A 5,667-nucleotide genomic window follows, 5' to 3' on the forward strand; every position below is an offset into this window, starting at 1 on the left:
TCTCCCTCTCTTTCCCTGTTTTTTTTTTTTTCTCTCTATCTCCCCACCTCCCTCAATAAATACATACACATTGTTAAAAAAACAAGATAATAGACCCAAAATGGACTCACTTATGCTAAGCCCCGCATCACCAAACCAAGACTTAATTACAGTTTCAGCTCTCCCAGCAATGGAATCTTAAACCAGTCAGTCAGGAATCTGCCGATAGCACTAGATAGGTCTTTGCCTGACAGATCCCCACTGTCCTCTATAGAAAAGTAACCTTAATTTTTCTTTTAACCTAGTATAACTTCCTTGTTCCTTCTATGTAAAAAAGTCGCATTTTGTAAAGCTCCTTAGAGTGTTTTATTTTTCCTATCTGTTAGATTGGATGCTGTCCAATTCAAATTGATTTTTGCTCAAATAAACTCTAAAAATTTGTAATATTCCTCAGTTTATCTTTCAATAGTTCTGGTTTCAGAAGGAGAACCTTGACAACCCCTAGGAGCAAGAGGAAACCAGACGTAAGTACCTGCTGAGCCACTTGAGCTCACCGCTTTCTTGCTGTCTCTGGAAGTAGTGGGTAAGGCCCTCTTGAATCCTAGCTCTGCAACTTTTTTTTTTTTTTTAAACAATGAGACTTATACAGCTTTAAATGACTGTGAAAAGTCATACTTGGGTAGAGTGATGCATTCTCCATCTCGGCAGAATTCAAACACTACTCTGAAAAGCCCCCTCCTAAGACTTGGAATTGAGTCACCCTGCTCTTACATCTCGATGACCTAAAGAGCTGAGCCCTGGCTGGGTGGCAGTTGGTTTTACCCTCTGTTCAGAGGTTTTACCCTCTGTACCCTCTGTTACTCACATCGTAGTACACTGAACACAAGTCTACCTGGACAGGCTGCCCTTACACATTGGCCCCTTCCCTCCTACAAAAGAGAGTTCACAGGATTAAGGATCTTTCTGAGAAATAAGTTCTGTCTCAATTTCACTTAGCTTCCATTAAGTCTGCTGACAGCAAGGTTATACTTATTAAATGACATTCCGTTAATGTCTGTCCCTCTCACCCCTGCCATCTCCTCACCACCTACATAATCTTCAGGCCATACCACTCCCTTTTGTTGAGGATGGCGGGATGGAGAAACACTCTCCATCACAGACCTGGGAGGCACTTGTAGTGGATGTCTGGGAAGACCCTGCTGTGACAGCAGTTTTGCTCCGGCAGAGTGAATGCCTGGTATTTTGTTTTCCACCTTCTTGTGCCACGAGAGTCCAGTAATTAAGCCACGTTCAGTGTTTGGGAACAAGTCCATGTTGCATCAGAACTCATCATTCATGGGCTTCTAACAGTACACACCCCTTCCTTTTATTTATAGAATAGTATATGTGAATTCATTTGGACAGAAGGAAGTGGCTAGCCACCTTGCCTGCTTCTCTGTGTAACAGGTTCCCTTCTATTGGTCACAATCAATCAGTAATCCAAAAGGCAATTACAGTCTTCCACATTCCATAGAGCTGCTCTCTCCAGAAGTCACTTTGCAAATCATGTTAATCAATTTGGATCCAAAAGAGAGTGGATGCAGTGGCCTACCCAACCTAGGAATCTGTTTTACATATTTCCCCTAAAAACACCACTGAGAACAAAAGAAAGAAGTCCCTTTTTTTTTTGCCTTTTTTTTTTTAGTAGCTCTACAAGAAAGCATGTCTAAAATCACAGAACTATGCACACACAAACACAGACACGCATGCTCACATACATATGTCAGGATCAAAGAATCTTACCAGATATGTAGTTAGGAAAGCATGGGGAAAAGCTGGCAAAAGAAGACATGGAAATCTGATCAGCTAAATGTGTTGGCATGGTACAGGAATGGCATGGAAGTGGTTCTCGGTACATACAAAAGGGGGTGCAGGCAGGCAGAGAATGATAAACCCAAGACACCAGGTTGGCATGGCATGGCAGTGACCATGCAGGAGTTAAAGACAGAGATGGCGGTTTGCTGGATGAGATGGTCTATTTTGGAATAGTCATCAGGAGGAGGATGGACTTGCAAGGTTCAGGGAGGAACATCTGCTTAGCAGGACACTTCCATGGTCTGGTGTCTGTCCAGAATATCAGGGGACTCAGAGGATTCTCAAGTTCCATCTGACTGGTGACAGATCAGCTGAAGGTACTTTCTCCAGAGCCGATACTACTCGAGGTTGAGTGGGTTCGTGATAGGGCGAGCTGGGTCATGCTGGCAGATGGTATGTAGCCCATTCCCTGCAAAAAGTACTTGAAGGCCTTGGTGAGCTTCCCAGGCTGCACTACTTGGGGTGGTCCACCACAGTCTGCCATCTTTAGCAGAGTTGTATTTATAGGATTCAAACGAGAATTGCATTCAACCATAGCCTCAACTTTCTGGTGAATTGTCCCCTACCAACAATAAAGTGGAACATTTTAATGTCTTTGATTTGTTATCATTTTGGCCCAGCATGGGTCTTTCAATCTCCAGGTCTCTGCATCCATTATAGGAACCCAGGAAGAGCTGTAGGTTTTCTTGGTTGATATCTTGGGCAATATGCAGTCTATAGGCTTGAATCAGGTCCAGGTTGGCCTGCAACTCTTCCTGCCCAAAGTGATGAGCCAAAATAATGTCCACAATATTGGTTGTCAAGCCTGAGATTTTGGAGCTGCCCAGTCAATCCAGCCTTTAGCACAAGGGTCAACGTTAATGAGCACAAGGCCTTCCACAAGCTCTGGGTGGTTAAGTGCAAATTTGCTGAGGATGTAAGCTCCAGCTCCAACTCCAACTCCAATGATGCTTTTCATACTTAAGTGAGTAAGAACAGGAGGCAGGATTCAGCCAACCCATCCATTGTGGGGTACTGGTACCCTGTTGGGAAAGAGGGTACACCATCCTGTTGGCCAGGGGAATCCACTTGACAGACAGCAAAGTGCTGGGTGATCTCTTGCATATCCTCAAAGTTAAAGAACTCATTGAAACGGGATTTATGATTGAGGCCAATGTCATGGTATGTCAGAATAACTGTTCTGTTTCCCTTCTGTAGGCCTCTTCTGGTGACGTGGACCACACCATGAGTTGTTTCTATGTCGTGTTCCTGACAGTCAAAGTCCTAGAAGTTTCATGTACCATTCTTATCATTTAGAAGTGGTTTGATCTCTGTGAGATGAACATCCTGAAGTTCATCCATGAGGACAGATAAAAGCAGAGGACACTAAAAACTAAACCAGTTAACTCTGAGGTTCGGGTACCTGCCATCAGTGTAGCAGCCGCGTAGGCTTCGGCTGCAACAGCCAGCTCTGCAACTTTTGTGTTATGAGCTGTCAGTCTCTCTTTGAGCATTTCTTTTTTTGGACTGGGTCTGAAAATCAGCCAGAACAAGGCTGGGTTTGACTGAAAAACTAAACTGAGTCTAACTTATAAGATGAACTGTGTCTCATTCTAACTGAATTAGGTCCAATGTGAGACCTCAGGTGACAAAAATTTTGTTTTAAGGCTGAACAAGTACCTTAACCTTATCAAAGATAATCTTGACTTACATTGGTCCCAAGGGAGACCTTTTAACTATTTTAATAAGCTTATCCATTTATGAGGTGAGCAAGAAATGTAAATTTTCATGAGTAATCTAAACATAACTGTTAAGGAGACTGCTGTGAAAACCAGCAGGGATTGTAGCTGTGTGAGACAAACAGCTGCTCGAGGCCCAGGCATTTCTGTTCACAAACCCCAAACATGCAGTCTTTGGCCTCAACGTGCCCCATACCTCTTGCTAAGCAGCCCAAAGCCCAGCACTAGCAGCAGCCAGCCTGTTTGCAGCTTAGCTTATCCCAGGGACCTCTGAGCCCAGGACAAGTGGCAACCATCTGCAGATCAGTTTGCAGCTCATACCAAATGGCTCTGGGCAGGGCATAGTCACAATCAGATCTTAGCCTGAGACAGATGCCCCAGAACCTACCAAGACCCACCAGAACCAACACACCTAGTGGCCAGCTTCAGATCACACCAGAGCATCATTCAACTACCTCCATAAATGACATACCCAAAGGGCACACTGAGCAAGCACCTGCTTCAGCCCTGGTAAAGCAAATCCTGCTCCATAGTATCATCCCCTCCACAGTAACTCCTCCATTGTAGTCATGGCCAATCCTCACAACCAATCAGCCTGAGGGTCAGTCTCTCCCACTGATGGGCAAAGAGCAACCAAGGCTCAATTACAACAGAAGGGCACATACAACCCACACAAGGGGCACATCTGGAGTGCCCAGCTCAGGGAATCAGGGAGACTGAATCACTGGGCCCGACAGGACACATAGTACATAAGGCCACTAAGACCAGGGGACATAACAGCTCTACCTAATACATAGAAACAAACACAAGGAGGCAACAAAAATGGGGAGATAAAGAAACATGCCTGAAATGAAAGAAAAAGCAAAGCTGCAGAAAAGTAACTAAACAAAATGGAGACAAGCCATCTACCAGATGCAGAGTTACAAAGAATGTTCAATGATCTCAGGGAGAGCTTCAACAAAGAGATAGACAACATAAATATGAACATAGAAAATATGAAAAAGAACAAGTCAGAAACAAAGAGTATTCTAATGGAAATAAAGAATGCATGACAGGGAATCAACAGTAGATTAGATGATGCAGAGGATCAAATCAGAAAGCTTCTCACAGAAAAATTCCTTAATTTGGTGAAGAACATAGACATACAAGCCCAGGAAGTGCAGAGAGTCCCAAACAAGATGAACCCAAACAGGCCCACACCAAGATACATCATAATTAAAATGCCAAAGGTTAAAGACAAAGAGAGAATCTTAAAAGCAGCAAGAGAAAAACAGTTAGTTACATACAAGGGAGTTCCCACAAGACTGTCAGCTGATTTCTCAACAGAAACTTTGCAGGCCAGAGGCATTGGCATGACATATTCAGTGATGAAAAGCAAGGATATACAACCACGGTTACTCTACCTAGCAAAGCTATCATTTAGAATCAAAAGAGCTATCTTGAAAACACAGATATAGAACTTCCCAGACAAAAATGAAAAAAAAAAAAAATCTAAAGTTCATCACCACCAAATCAGTATTACAAAAAATGTCATAAGATTCCCTAAGAAGAAGAAGAAAAGATAAAAATATGAATAGTAAAACGGCAATAACTACATATCTATTAACAATTACTTTCAATGTAAGTGTATTAATTACTCCAATCAAAAGACAGGATGATTGAATGGATAAGAAAATAAAACCCTTACATATGCTGAGTATAAGAGACTCACTTTAGATCAAAAGAGACACAGACTGAAAGTAAAGGGGGAAAAAAAGATTTTTCATGAAAATAGAAATGGAAAAAAATCTGGAGTAGCAATACTTATACTAGACAAAATAGACTTTAAAACAAAAGCTATAACAAGAGACAAAGAAGGACCCAGTAATTCCACTTCTGAGTATTTATCCAAAGAAACCCAAAATATTACTTCAGGGACATGTGTATCTATATGTTCACTGCGACATTACTTATGATAGCCAAGATATATAGGCAACTACATATCTTGAATGGATGAATGGATGAAGAAGAACTACTAAATAAATACAATAGAATCTTACTCAGCCATAAAAAAGAATGAAATCTGCAACAACATGGATGGACCTAGAGGGTATGGTGCTGAGTGGAATAAGTCAGA

The 5,667-nt window shown here is 42.1% G+C and overlaps 1 pseudogene across 1 annotated transcript; it reads right to left on the reverse strand.

The window, feature by feature from the left end:
• Positions 1–2,054: 2,054 nt before the first annotated feature.
• On the reverse strand, positions 2,055–3,174 carry LOC308496695 (protein NDRG3-like; annotated as a pseudogene). The gene is made up of 2 exons: positions 3,118–3,174; positions 2,055–3,081 (listed from the first exon to the last, which is right to left on the reverse strand). The product of its transcript is annotated as a protein NDRG3-like (transcript).
• Positions 3,175–5,667: the final 2,493 nt, after the last annotated feature.

This window comes from Rhinolophus hipposideros (assembly GCF_964194185.1).
Source record: "Rhinolophus hipposideros genome assembly, chromosome: 4".
Lineage (NCBI taxonomy): Eukaryota > Metazoa > Chordata > Mammalia > Chiroptera > Rhinolophidae > Rhinolophus > Rhinolophus hipposideros.